This window comes from Pinus tabuliformis, chromosome 2_2 (assembly GCF_031772625.1).
Source record: "Pinus tabuliformis cultivar Carrire ecotype Pingquan chromosome 2_2, CPIR1, whole genome shotgun sequence".
Taxonomy (NCBI): domain Eukaryota; kingdom Viridiplantae; phylum Streptophyta; class Pinopsida; order Pinales; family Pinaceae; genus Pinus; species Pinus tabuliformis.
This window is the reverse complement of record NC_142300.1, coordinates 973,334,456-973,350,880: the sequence shown is the minus strand read 5'-3', so window position 1 is coordinate 973,350,880 and position 16,425 is coordinate 973,334,456.

The following is a 16,425-nucleotide window of genomic DNA, read 5'->3' as shown; positions in this document are numbered from 1 at the left end:
TGCGCTTTGTCCCATTTCAAAACAAGATCACCAATTTTTTATGCTTTAGTTGTTTCCATACATAGCTCCGATTGCGATAAAAGTGAGTTATCATGGGGAAGCGGGATAATCAATAAATCGTTTTCTTTTTTATTTAAGCTTTAAAACCGCAAACACTCGTTTAATAATCCCTTTTCTCTTTTTATTAAAAAGTTCACTTTTCCAACATGACATCGCATCAGTGAATTCCAAATAGACAGTTATATGTCCCATGTTTTCAGCGATGGCCGATAGTGATTGGATTATCTCATAGGGAGATTTGAGTGGACTATTGGAATGTTTATTTGATAACTTGTGATTTAAACTTTCTGATAGCATTATCACATCAGCGATTGCCGATGAAAGCCTTAAGTCTATCCTTTAAATAAAGAGTGTGACACATTCATTTATATTTGCTCTAGGAGAAGGTCTTGTTAAATGTCTAAATCGGATCGGACCTTTTCATAAATATTTTCATGTGCTGTGTGGATAAATCAAAGTTTGTGATTTTTATTGAATTATTGATTTTATCTAAGTCCTAAAAGGGGACCCATTTCTTGTTAAAGTTTTGGATAAAATTTTGAAATGGGGAGGGTTGTTGTATAGCACAACAATTGGCAATTCACTGGGAGAAATAGTTATCACTGAGAAAGTAATGCAATATCTATAACTTTCTTAATTTGGAAACCATTGAGGATAAAGAAAACAATCTAATAATAGTTAGATAAATATTAGCTCTGAATATAATGAAAAAAAAAATGTAATTCCTTTCCCTATCTTAAAAATAAAAACATGCTGGGTTTATTCAAGCTTTGATTGGTTGACATAGATAAAGCAGGGGACTTATCCCACTTAGCTTTTAAATTTACTCGATTTGCACAGGTAGTGCCTCTGCTGCAAGTAGACGTTTATAGTCTCGACAGGGTTAACTTTAAACCATTTAATCATTCATTGTCCCATCCATCTAAGAGTATAACTTTTGAAAGATAAATTCAAAAAGATATGTTTACACATTTTTTTTTGTGTTTTCTATTCTTTCAATTTCTTTAAAGATTAAAATTCATTGTCTTGGTTTGGTGGCTAGCTATTGACAATGCCATTCACTGGTTTTAATTGAACTAAACAAGTTGGCTCGTGATGAGACCCCTTGTCTTATGATTATAAGCCATTACCCTATTTTGATATGTAGTATTGGTAATGTCAGTTTAATTAGTTCCCTATGATCATGGTAAGCAGGCTCATGATGAGACCTCTTATCTTTTATATCAGACATATTTTAGAATTACACTCTGAAAAATCACAAACTTAATGGATGGGGTGAATGACTTTCTCCTTAAGAGTCAATGGATGACAATTTGAGAGTTGTAGATGCTAAGTTTGGAAAAGTCTTTTCTTTTTTACAAATAACATCTCTCGGATCCTTAAAACTTGGAATGATTTACAGTATTTTCAGGGCTTGTGAGGATTTTACAAATTTAGAAGAGATTCTCAAAGTTTTACTTTTATCTAACCTTCTAAAACTGTAGTCTTTTCCTTAAAGGTTTCCATCAATCAAAATTAAGTATTTACAATATTTCCTTAAATAACTTTCAAATAGTGAAAGTTCAATGGAAGACTATTTACAACCTTATAAACAAACAAAATTGCATAATGAATATTTACAAGTAAGAAGGGGTTACCTCCTTAAGTAAATAATTTTTTCAAGATAAGTCCATTGACATGAAGAGAATCTCTCTTTCCTGATAGGTCTTGTAATATGAACAATGATGAGCCTATCTTCTCAATGATTTGAAGTGGTCCAAGCCACATCTTTTCAAATTTAGTATGTTTGCCTTTGTCTTCATGCGCTTTGTCCCATTTCAAAATGAAATCACCAATTTGTAAAAATTTTGGGTCAGTAGAATTTGTATCCAAAGAAGATTTAATACCTGTTGATGTTTTGCATTTGTAATTCTGTCTTTTTCCCTTTCTTCTTCTAATTTAAGGATTTGATCATATATTAATTAAATAGAAGACGAGAGATTTTCTTCGATAAATTGCACTAGGGCTATAGATGGGAGTGCTACGTTTGTTGGTGTTATAGCTTCTTTCCCAAACACTAAGTTGAATGGACAATTACCTATTGAGGCTTTCTAAGTTATACAATCTCTCCATAATGCAAATATTAATGAATTGTGCCAATTATTTTGGTTTTGGTCAACAATTCTCTTAATAATCTTCATAAGATTTTTGTTGGTTGATTTTGCTAAACCATTACCTTGAGGATAATAGTTTGTAGAAAATTTCAATTTAGGTCCTCTCATAAGAGAAAATTCAAGTATGGTATTTCCAAAAAAAAGATGCATTGTCAAAAATGAGAGCATTAGGTATGCCAAACCTGGTAATGATGAATTTATCGATGAATTCAATAATTGCATCAGAGTTGGCTACCTTCAAAGGAATTGCTTCTACCCACTTCGTGAAGTAATCAGTGGATGTAAGGATATATATGTGCTGCTTGGAAGAATGTGGAACAATCTCTCCTATGATATATAGTCCCCATTATTCAAATGGTTGTTCAGTGTTGACTGGTTGCAATGGAAAGGCTGGTTTCCTTTGTCTTCCACTGGCATTTTGGCATATTTCACATTTCCTTACATAATCATGGGCGTATTTGAATAAAGTGGGCCAATAATATCCAACATCTATTATCTTGTGAGCTGTTGTATCACCTCGAAAATGTCCACCTGCTGGACCATCATGTAATTCCTATAACACCTTTTGTGCTTCAATTTTTTCAAGGCATCTTAACAAAGTCAAATCATAATTCCTTCTAAATAACAAATCATCAATGATTTCGAAGTGTTTTTCTTTCGATATTAAGGCACGTTGGTTTTTGTAAGAGAGATTCGGAGGAGTATATCCATTTTTTAAATAAAAGACCAGATCTGCATATTGAGATTCAAAGTTCATGATACTTATCTTGTTTATTTGAAAAGCATTGGATGAATCTTCATGTTCTAGAATGTTATAAGCTCCTACTAAAAACCTGCAAACACCTTCACCTCTTAAAATTTTCGCTAGTTTAATATCTAAATCATATTCTTGTAATGTTGTAACCTAGTTGGATCTCTTCTCTGCTACTTCCCTTTGGACTAGCAATTGTCTCACTGCCGAGAATGGGACTATTACTTTTGTATGAGTCTTTAGGAGGAATGGCCTAAAGTGTTTAATAGATTTCAACACAATGAAAGCTTGCTTTTCTACATTGGAATAATTGAGTTCAGCACCTTGTAGATTAGAATTGAAAAAGGATATGGGTTCTTCAACTTGTTGATCATTGATCTGTGTTAACACAGCTGCATAAGAAGTTTCGAATGCTAAAGTATACGAAATAAAATGATTAGAAAAATTTGGAGTATTCAATGTAGGAGCATTAATGATCTCCTGTTTGGTTGAATCAAGGGCTTCCTTTTTGTTATGCCCCCATTTGAGAACTAATTTTTTCTTAATCATGGTCTGTAAAGGTAAAAAAATCTGTGAAAAATCAGGAACAAATATTTTTACAAAATTTATTTGACCTAAAAATGATTGCATTGATTTTTTATTGTGTGGCAGAGGAATATCAGAAATCTCCTTGATCCTTTCTGGATCAATGTGAATGCCATCTTTAGATATGATAAACCGTAAACGTTTCCCTTGATCAAGAGCGAATAATGATTTCTTGGGATTTAATGAAATCCAATACCTTTTACAGTGTTCAAAGATTTGTTTCAAATCATGTAAATGATTCACTCTTTTCTTGGAGAAGACGGTTATGCCATCTAGGTAGACAACAACTGACCTATTAATCAAACCCTTGAATGCTATATCCATTTCTCTTTGGAAGGTAGCTTCAGCATTAATCAAACAGAAAGGAATTTTCTAGTAGGCATATGTTCCCCATTTGGTTCTGAAGGTAGTCTTTAGTATGTCATCTGGATGCACAAGTCTTTGGTTATATCCAAAAAAAACATCCACAAAAGACATTAATTCGGAACTAGCAATTGAATGAAGAGTCTGTTCTATTGTTGGTAATTTGAAATTATATTTTTGGCTTGCCTTATTGAGATTTCTGAAATCAATGCAAATCCTAATATCACCATTTTTCTTCCTAATATGTACAAAGCTAGAAACCCATTTAGAATTTCTGACTGGGAAAATTATATTAGCTTTCAAGAGTTTATTCAACTCTGCTTTGATTTGACTCTCTAGATTAGGATGAATTTTCCTCAATTTTTGTTGCACATGTTTCTCCTGAGAAATCATTGGAATTGTGTGTTGTATGATAGAAGTATCATATGTTTTTAAATCATCATAATTCCAAGCGAAAATATTTTTATATTTATTCAACAATTTGATAAAGGAAAATCTTTCTTCTGAAGTGAGCCCTAGTCCTAGATTGATATTTTGTGGTTTGGCTTCAGTGAAAATATTTATTAATTCAAAGCTCAAAGTAGAACTTTGGAGTTTTGAATTAGTGACTTGTTTAAACCTATCATTGATATCATAAATATTTTCAAGTTTGACCATCGATTTAGGTATGGAATTCTAATCCGGTCTTTGTTTTATTTGAAGATCATGATCATTCTCATCAATAATCTGGTCATCATAGAATTTCTCAGAAGTTAAGAAATTCAAAATGTCTTCGTCATGATTAAATACCCGCCAATTGGTGACATTGTCTAGAACAAATGTTCTAAATATTAATTTGACAAAAAACCTATTAGTGTTATAATCCTTGGATGGAAGGAGCTTAGAAGCAACATTGGTTAATAAATCAGCAGCTGCATTCTGATATCTAGGAATGGGAGAAATATTAAATGCTAGAAAATGAGATATGAGGTCTTGAACCAAGGATTGATAATGCTTGAGATGTCTAGAAAGGCAATGGATAGTATTTCTTACTTGTTTGATGAAAATCTTAGAATCACCAAATACTTTTAGATATTGAATCTTCAGGCCTATTGCTTTATAAAGCCCTTGAATCAATGCCTCATATTCAGCAGTATTATTTGTACACTCAAATTCTAGTCTGCATCATAGCATAGTTTTTTCCCCTTGAGGACTAACTAAAATACATCCTACTCCTACACCGTCATTGGATTTTGACCCATCAAAATATAAAGACCAAAATATAGGCTTATCTACAGGTTTATTTACAATTTCTTCAGTAATAGTAACACTCTTTGATGCATCTGTATGCAAGAAATTTTCTATCTGTGATGTGAAACCATTAATAGAAAAAGGTGATGACTGAGCATTAAAATTACCAAAGAATGATTCGGCTGAGAAATTTCCAAGAGTGTTGTTATTGAAAGCTATGGGTTGATTTTCCTGCTCAAACTCCGTTACAGTATGGGTCATGTGCTTCTACCGGTTGATTTTAATTTCATTTGGCTTCCGTTTATAGGGAAGCCACATATGAGACCAATTAGTAGAAATGTAACCATGGAGTTTCTTAGATGAATCCCTACTTAAAATTAACCTATAAAACTTGGGAATGTCAGTAGTCAATATATCAATTCTCTGGACTACTCTAGGATCAACTGATAACCTAATGGTGATTGAATTAATCTCTCCCAAGACTTGAACCTTAGCTCGATCCATCTAAACACTATGACTGCAGATTTTTTGGGCTCAATGTTTAATTTTGAGCAAACCGAGGCTCGCATTATGTTTGATGAGGCCCCTAAGTCAATTAAGTAGTTGTGCAGATTCCTATTGTAGATCTCATAGGTCAAGAGAAAAGGAGGAGTATGATAATTAGATCTATCTCCAATCAAAACAAAATTAGTAGCATCTACTTTATCTGATGGTGGCTTACCTATACCTTTGGCCACCATGGATAATACAACATTTGGAAGAGGGGAAGAAGGTACTTCATTTAACTCTTTGAGTAGCAATTTATGTTATTATTTGAGCATTCTAAGCTCAAACAAAGAGATATTTGCTTTAGTCTTCTTCATGTCTTCAATAATGTTGTAATCCATAGAGTCAAAGACTACCAATGTCTTAGATGATGAGGCTAGATTGGAAGATGATGGCTAATTTTGAATTGGCAACACTGAAGATTTCTTCATGGGAGCCTTATCTTTGGCAGTAGGACTTGAATTTTTCTTCTTTTGAGTTGACTGAATAGGCTCTGCAGCGATTTTATTTCTGGTATTTACTGGGAGAGATTCCTGCTCATTTTCAGTATCAGAATTAGGCAAAATGAAGTCCCACATACCGTGACATTCAACTATCTCATCTTCTTCTATTTCCTTGGATGACAAGACTGTGTCCTCATCCTCATCATTATCAAGATTTGATTCTACAATAGATATGGCATTAGGTGGTTTTGATTCATCTCTTTTGAAGTTCCTAAATGGCTTTTTAATGGAGGTTTCAGCTACTTGTTTCTTTATTTCTACCATTTCATTGGACATAGTCTTTAAAACATTTTGCAAACCCTCCATATCGTATGGATCTTTAGTTGCTTTATTTTTCGAATCATCTTTAAGAGTAACTTTTTTAGACTTTCTTTCCCCAGGAGCGGTTTTCTTTTCTAAAGCAATAATATGTTTCTCAACGACGATCACTTCTTTCATATTCTCTACTAAGGCGGGCTTTGCAGCTCTATCAATGAAGATGGCTATATTCAAAGGTAAAGCAAAAATGTACCATTTTCTTCGGACCTCTTCACTAGGCTTAGACGTAGCAGGAATTTTATTTAAGAGCTTATTAAATGGAGAGTTGAAATCTTTAATGGGCTATTTTGATTGAGTTTTAAGATTGGAGATATCATTGATTAATGTTGTCGTGGACCTATCATCTCTAAACTTAGTCAAAAACTGCTCTTGAAAAGCATTCCAACTATTAATGGATCCTGGTGGTAGTGAAAAATACCATGATCTAGTTGCTCCCTATCACGTGTATGGGAAAATCCTTACAACAACATCTTCTTCTGTCACCCCATTTAGGTTTATTGACAAGATAAAGTTGTTTATGTGTTCTTCTGCTAGTATGTCGATATCCAGATTAAACTTTGGTAACCACTTTTCAAGGTGGTCTAGTAATTGACTCAAAGGTTTAGGCATTGTGACTACCCCGGGATTTGTCCATGGCCTTGGTTGTGGTTGATTATGTGCCATTGTCACACTAATATCAGAAGAAGTTGAGGATGTAGTTGCATGTGATTGGGTGGGAGATGTTGGAGGACCTGTACCTTGTTGAACTGTGATATGAAGTTGAGGAGTGGATGGTTGACTTCGCATTGGATTGGATGAAATGGATGATGATGATGAAAGAGTCTCACTGTCAAAGACTAAACGTATCTTCCTAGCTCTTTTATGACTAGGCAGAGGAAATTCTATTGGTTCAATACCAAGCTTTTCGCTTTGTAATCTTGTAAGAGGCTAAGAGGGAATGTATTGTGAAGTCACACTACCTTGGGATAACTAAGATTTTTCTTGAGATATTGAAAAACCTTGTTATGAATTAAAGACTCAAATTCAGGGGGTTCAAGAGTGGATTTTTCAAATATGTTCAAGTTTTCAGTAGTGGGTGTTGTCTTTTCAAATTCTCGCTTGAGAATTGGAGATTTAGAATGCGAGGGAGAAGTCAGAGGAGATGGTGAGGGAGATTTACTCTCAGAATGCACTATGGATTTATATTTTCTCACCATTCACAGTTCAAGACCTCCTTCTAGCACCAAAAATATTGATGCCTCTAAAATCACTACATCAATATCGGGGAAAACCACCTGGTTCAGACCTTAGTGCAGCTCCTTTTCCATTTGGTGTGGTGGCTTTGATTGGATATAATGGGACCAATTTCCAAATGATATATGAGTTGATGGGTGATTGTTTTGTAATGTCTAATAAAGGTGATAAGTGTTTTATCCTACAATTCAAAAATATACAAACATAACTAATCTAACTCGGGTATCCTAGTAACAGCATGATTTTTGAAGGTTTCTATTAAACAGATAATCATAAAGATGGCTTATTTGTAAAACAGAAAGATCCATTCATATAACGATTACTTTTTTTAAGAAGTTAAACAAAGTAATTATAAAAACATTATCGCATTTATCACAATATATATCACTGACATATATATCTAAATGATAACAATTCCAAAACCTTTGGAAATGATATGCTAAAGAATTGTTTGAAATCTATATATATATATATATATATATATATATATATATATATATATATATATATATATATATATATATATATATATATATATGTAAAATAACAATTTTTAAGAAATGTTAATTCACATAGAGAAATAAAACAAAAACAGTGATAATAGTACCGTATGCATTTTAATTCTCCCGATGGAAATAACACTCGGATTCTACTTTCCTATTTGAGAACACTTTCAAATGATGCGAAAGTGCAAGTCTTATAAAAGCCTCTTTCATAAAAATGTAGAACGTTTGGTCCACCTTTTAATAAAAAAATATTATAATTACAGAAGTGAAAATCCTAAGTCATTTTTTAATACAAATTATCGACCCTTTATAAATACATGAAAGGGTCTTAAATACTAAAAACAAAAACAAACTATCAATAAAAATCGTTATGCAATGTTCTAACTGTAGACATGAAAATCTGGGATTCATTATGAAAATAGCAGTGTAGTAGTGGTTGAACGAATTCATTGTATTGGCTTTGTTTTCTCTAATTGAAGCTGGCAGATTGCAAGCATTGGCTAGATTTTTAGGGGTTGACTCATCCTCTAGTGTAGCTAGGATGTATAGGTGGGATCGGAGAGTTCAGAGATCATACAGTTGATTGCGTCAGATAGGCATTTCATGGCCATCTGTTAGCTATGTGGCTTGACTAGTAAAAACAAGAATCTTTCCCATGTCAAGTTTTGGATCTCTCCAATCTCTTTTTCTCTGTTCGACAAATCCTGTTTCCAATGATGTTCCAATGCCTTTTCTTTTGGTAGTTTACCTGTAGAGAAATCGGTGATCAAATTAGACATAGTTATAAGAAGAATTTCAGCGTAAATCACATATAGAAAGACCTTTTTCGACGCGTTTCGGACCAACTAGTGTGGTTCATCGTTAGCCATTGTCGCTACTGTGTAAATTAGACATATGTAAATTGTTATTTATTAATTCGATTAGATCATTGATTGCAGCTCTGCATCTAGAAGTTGCTCTTTCTACTTTCATTAGTTGGGACTCTCATTCAGATAACAAGATTTCCTTATGCGATTCTTGTATTCTTGGCAAGTTGGCAACCATTCCTTCTATGGAATCTTGGCAAGACAGAAAATTGGTTAACATTTGATCTGTCTTTTCTAATTCAAGTCTAGCATCTATTGCCTTCTTAATCAATGATGCAGAGATATCACATAAGGGGTTGGCCAATGATATGTTGTGGCAAAGAATATTCAACTATGGAGACAAGGCTTTGGTTATTTCCAAGGCTTCTATTCTAAATTCACTTACATGTGGATAACCCTAGTACCTTTCTATCTATTCTTGCATTTGTGCAATTTGATCTTCCTTTGCCTTCTTCTCTTGCTTATTTACCATCTGAAGACTTCTTAATTCCTGAGACAACTCCTGTTTTTTATGGAGAGCCTCATCATCAATCCTCTATTTCTCAAGTTTCAACTGCTCTCTTAATCACTCATTTTGTTGCCTCTGCTCTATTAACTATTGTACAAGCTAACTAATCTTTTGTTGTCCTTCTGCTGATTGCACGTCAAGTTGAGTAATCCTTTGATCTTTTTGCCTCATCGGATGGTTGACCTCTGAGGCTTTAGCCATTGTCGCTACTGTGTAAGCTCCTGCATACCGAGAGAGATTTGTTACATACTTAGAGGGATTTACTTCTGCTTTCCATACCATTTTCATCACTTCTTCCTGAGGAGTTAGAAGAGGACTTTGATCAATTTTCCTCTTCTTCCTCTATCTTTTAACTATAGCACTGTGCTTCGGACTGTAGAATACATCAAGAGGTGGTATTTCTTTAGTTCGTAGTACAATCTCCTCTGTAGGATTTTCAGGAATGCTTTCTATGTCCTACTGAATTTTGGATAGGCCACTTGTCCATTCAATTGAAACAGTAATAACTTCTGCATTTGTACTATTGGCAATTTTGGTGTAGTGAGCTCTTGGGATTTATTTTGGTTTTTGATGATTAAGTTGAATTGTTCCCATTCCTTTATTAACTTAGGATCAACATTGATATTCGTATCAAGAAGCTCACTAGTTCCTTCCTTTGTCTGCTCCCTTTCTAGGGTATTTTCCTTTTCAGGAGTCTTTTCCTTAATTTTTCCTTCAGAGTGGCCTTCTAGCTGCACCATAAAGGTAGTATTTAACATGTCCAAAGGCAATGTTTGCAATCTATATGTCCTAAACTTGAAATATTCCTCTAGTATCGCTGCTCCCAATTTGATTTTTTCTAGTTGTTTCACTTGAGAAAATAACTCGGCTGAAACAAACAAATCATCTCAATTGTCCTTCTCATGTTCAAACTTGGCGATTTTGGCATGAGAAGTGACATTGTAGGCAACAAATTTAGGATGACACTGCCTCTTTGGGATGACTGCTAACTTTAACATTTTAATTTTCTCAGCTTCCTTCTCTACATATTTGAAGTCATGCAAAGTGAAAGCACCACATCAGAGGGGGAATGGTGGACACATCTGCTTTTTAGACTCCTTTAGCTTTCCTGACATCGCTTCTAATGTTATCTGATATGCTATTTCTATGGAAAATAACTTATCAAGGATGTATAAGGGAAGGACATGTGGGTCAGTAGTGCTGCCAAAAAGTATGATGTAGGTGAACTTTGCTTCACCAAACCAAGTACCAATTGAGGTTAGGTCGACATAGGCTTCCTTGGACAACCTAGGAGTGAGTTTATTGAATATAGCATAATAAACGGGGAGGATGAAACCATGACAGATTCTATAAAGATGATTTTTATAGTGGGATTCCCACAATTCCTTATGATAGATATGAATGTGGTTCAGGTCCTGTGGAGTCCATTTCCAACCTAAAATGGGATATTCAGAATTGAAACAGATAGTGTCCAATATATAGGCACTTATATGAAGCAGGGGTATTACCCGGGTAGTCACAAACATGTTTTCTCTATAATAAAGTATTTGGTTGGCCATTTTATCAAACAAAATGGTTGCCCAATCCATGATATAAGAGTTTACTACATTCTCCATTAAAGATACCATCTCTATAGAAAACTTGGCTGAATCATGGACTCCAAAGAGTCTGCACATCATAGCACCAGCATAACAATAAGGAGATGCTAATGAGTCTTCGGAGTACATACCCAATGATTCATGCTTGTGTTTGCTTGGAAAATTCCGCCACTATCTGATACGATCCAATTCCATGACATTTTCTTTCGTAAAGGCTTCCAAAAATTCTTTGTTATATTGCTTCCGTGGTTCAAGCAAATGGTACATCTTTTCGATATCTTCCACTCTGAATGAACTGAACATTATTCCATCAACCATAAGGAAAGTTCTGTCTGTAATATTGATACTTTCAATAACCCATTTGACCAAGTCATTATAGGGTAAAACTTTGGCGCAGGCTGCTATTCTGTGAAGATAGGAGCTGGCCAACTCATTAAGAGTACTCTTCGACTTGTCAGTGGAATATGCTGTTCTCAGTTCTTCTACAATTTCTTCCGGATCCTCAGCTTCCAGTAAATTGTATATACTTTCCCATGAAGCCTTACCTAGACCGAGGAAGGTAGTATCAGATATCAAGACCTTTTTAACTGGTTCCTCTTTGGCTATGACAGGGACCTTTGGTCTCTTTGACCTCTTCGTCATTTTTGTTGGGTTCATCAACTCAGACTTGCTCTGCAAAAGAAACAGAAGAATGTAGTAGAGAAAGACCTGTTTAAGGCCAGCATAGAATATAAAAGATTAATGGTAATTTAAGCGTGATAAGGAATACGCACTCTAATGTTACCACAGATGAAATCCTCAAAGGATTCAAGCATAATTGCTCTATTAATGATTTCCATAACCGCCAATCATGATACTCAAATGCCATAATGATATGTTGCATCGCTCATATTGTTAATAGTTCTTTAAAGTGGATCTCGTGACTTTCCCAATTAGTGATTAGTGAAAATCGCATATTGCAGATCGGGGGGAACAAATGTTATGATTTAGCTCCGATTGTGATAAAAGTGAGTTATCATGGGGAAGCAGGATAATCAATAAACTGTTTTCTTTTTTATTTAAGATTTAAAGCCATGAACACTCGTTTAACAATCCCAGTTCTCTTTTTTTATTAAAATGCGCACTTTTCCAACATGAAATCGCATCGGTGAATTCCAAATAGACAGTTATATGTCTCATGTTTCCAAAGATGGTCAATAACGATCGAATTATCACATCGAGAGATTTGAGTGGACTATTAGAATGTTTCTTTGATAGTTTGTGATTTGCACTTTCTGATATCATTATCGCATCAGTGATTGCCAATGAAAGCTTTAAGTCTATCCTTTAAACAAAGAGTGTGACACAGTCATTTCTATTTTCTTTACGAGAAGGTCTTGCTAAATGTTTAAATCAGATCAGACCTTTTCATAAATATTTTCATGTGTTGTGCAGATAAATCAAAGCTTGTGATTGTTATTGAATTATTGATTTTATCTAATTCCTAAAATGGGACCCATTTCTTGTTAAAGTTTTGGATGAAAATTTTAAAATGGGGAGGGTTGTTGTATAGCACAACAGGTCCTCAAACAAGGAAGGGCATATTTTTTCTGCTCAAAAGGGAGGGATCCATGTTTCTCATCTATATCGAAGTTCTCTACTATTTTCTCCTTGTTTTCCTGGATATTAGTTTGATCATCCATAACCTGCAACACAAGAAAATTCCAGTCAATTCATTATATTGTAGTTCTTGCCAATGAAAATAACATATAATTCTTTACAAATGAAATGAAGATAGACTTAAAATGAAAAATATCAATATAAGTGAAGTGTTTTTTGTTTCTTAGATTACAAATTGGAATATTTCCTGGGTAATTGTTCGAGAATACAACATCATAGAAGAAGTGTCCTTACCAAGTTAAAATGAAAGATCTGAATGTAAGTGAAGTTTTTTTTCTTTTTAGCTTAAAAATTGGAACATTCCCTGGGTAATTGTCATAGAATCAAAACTCGACTAGGAAGTGCCCTTACCAAGAGATAAAATTTATTGTGATAAAAAGGTAAGGTTTTAAGAGTGGGTAAGATAATGGGGTCCTGAAAGGGTTTTAACTTCAACAGGGTACATTCTTGAAAGATTAGCAAAATTAGACTTGCATCTAGTCTTCAAGGTAAAAAGAGGGATACCTAAAATACGACTTATTGCAAGCAAAAATATGAAGGAATGGGGTTAAAATATACCCTTATATTGGATTTGACATATCAAGATGACCTTTTGATAGTTTTGGGGGATGGGTGATGGAAAAATTGGTATCTAAGGATGGAATGAAAATGTAGTCAGTAAAATAAAATCCTAGAAGGCTTAATAATAGACACTAAACCAGATAATTACAAACAAATCCATGATATCCAAAAGGTTTGTTACTAGGACATAAAGTAAGAAACAAACTGGGTTGTGATAAGAAGGTGTTAGTAAGTGGTCACGCAAACCTGAAGAGTATCTATATCTTTCTTAGCAATTTCATTCTTGGGTATCTAGATAGCCATTGTCTTGAGAGGAACTCAAACAGAGAACCTTATAATTATAACAAGTCATTTCTTGCATGTTAAAAGGAGATGCTTGGCTCTTTGACACTAGTTAAGGTGTAGGCTTGAGTAACAAAGATTCAAATCTATTATTTAAAGTAATAAGTATAAAGAAAAGATTAATAGATACTTAGATCCTCTTGTGTAAGAACCTTTGTTTGAGAAAAATGACAATCATAGTTGTGGTGACCAATTAGCTGGTAATAAGCATTCATTGCGTGTGGAGCATGTGTCACAACAATATTTGGAGTAAAGCATGGACCACCTGCTTGAATGGAAATCCAGTCTACTCCCTGTCTACATGCATAATCTATATTATCTTGGAGTACTTTGGGATCTTCATTTGGCTAAGAAACACAACAAGGCTTATCTATTCTTGTAACTAGTAAAGGTTTGGTTGATGTTAATCGTGTTGTAGAAATAGGTGCAGGGGTTGTCGGTGTTACTGACAATGTAGAAATAAGCACATAAGTTTCTCTATGGATCAAAAGAAAGTTTTTTAATCATTGTACGTCAGTGAATTTTAACAATCGAAAAATATTAATTCAGATGGAAATAAACATGAGGCAAAACCAAATAAAAGATGAAGATTTACTAGTTTACTATTACATAGTTGTTCGAATTTTCTCTCTAAACAAGTAAACATATTTAGAATGTTTAGAACTTCGAAAAATGAGTATAGAAAATATAAATATAGTAGGTAAAGACAACCTTGAGGTAACAAATTGCAGAGGCAATGCATAAAATTATTGTACAAAATTTTGTTGTAAGAATCGATCTCTTCATGAAGTAATTAGAAATATTATATTCTATTCTTCTAATAATAATATTGATAACCTCACCCTTCCTTGATAATTTCCTGACTTACTCTATTCCCAAATCTGAGATTAACGACCATGGGGATCCCTACGTACTTCACAATATCTAAACTATTTTCTAAGAGTGGCTCAGCCAGTAGGGAAAAACATCAGGAACAATGAACTAGCATTTTGAATTGGCCTCACTCACCATGATTATAAATGCTTTGCAAATGATATCGAAACACTCAAAGACGTTTTTGACTGACTCCAAATCATGTTGTAATAGAGAAGGGACTCATTTTAAAAGTGACAACTAATCACTTTAGTGCTATCCTATATGAGAATGCCATGAACCCTATCCTGAGCTTTGATGGCATCGAGGAGAATGTCCAAAGTGTGAGCTACAATCATGTGTAAATAGGGAGCTAAGTCGCAACCTTTTCTGGTTAACTTATGTAATACAATTATGTTCAATGGTTTCCTAGTCACAAAAGAAATGTTTGATGGATTAATGAAAAGATATTTGACCATTTAAACAAACATTTTTCCAAACATAAAACATGTTATCATATGGAGGATAGATTTCCAATCTACATTGTTTTAGGGTTTATGATAATCAATCTTCAACAATAGCATTTCTTGGCTAGTTTCTCTAGACAAGTCCATAGATTCCCATATTATGATGATAGTAACCAAATTGAATCTGTTAGGAATGAAGTTTCTCTGCTCAAACCAGACAATACATGTAGCTACCTTTTGGGCCCTCAAAAGACAAGGGTCTTTTCTAGAACCCTGTAAGATACATTCAAGATAATAATAACCCTCCTGCTGCTAATGGAATCCTTTACCAAATTCCTGGGGATCAACTTCATCAAGGCCTGATTCTATAGGTCACCCACCCGGCCATAATGGAATATCTCCCTACCATCATTAGTAGGTCATCCCTACAACATCCCACATCATTTTGGAAAATTCAAAATGAAAACTATTGAACACAGGATATTCCTTGTCCATCTTGCGAAAAACTTTAAATAGTTCTTAGAATAATCATCACTAAGCATGTATCTTTTTATAGATAAAACCTTGGTTGGAGAAACCTTTTGGAATACCTCCTTTGTAGCCTTGACATGATCAATGCAGTCATACACAAAAAAAAATTGTGGAAGTGAAAATGAACATGGACCTCAGACTATAACGTAAGTGAGAACATGTTGAAGTTAAGAGTGATATTTGCAATGGTCTCTTGTAGGAGCAGGTTTCCAGGCTTGAGCATTCAATTTGGTGTCTTGGGAGTATAAAGTCCAGGATGCTATTGATAGATTTAAAAAAGGTATTGACCATATTTATTGAGTAGCTCATGCTTCCATTCTATCATCGTTTTGTGTATTATGATGTCAATATTTATCTTGATAAAAAAAAATATTCCTCCTTTCCATTGATTCAGAGTTGGTTCTAGAAAGCAGCAATGGAGGAGAGTGAAAGATAAAATATTAGAGACAAAAATGTGACAACCATTGCCACTGAAGAATAGTTTTTGGGATATAACCCACACTTCTAAAGTCTGCTTTTCCATCTGGGATACGTCCATCACTTTTCTCAAAATTCGAGCAATCTCTTGACCCCATCTTTTGCTAGAATATACTGAGAGATGATACACGTTTCTTTTGCAATATCCTTGATGGAGTGGAGCTTTGTCATCATCTCTACGTGCTCTATCCTTGGCTCCTTCATCTTTGAAATATTCTAGAAAATGACAAATGTTATTTTTTAATAAATTTAATGGAAAATTTCCTTTGGAATGATGAATTGAGATTATCATTTATCTATGGATGCAAAAGAGAAA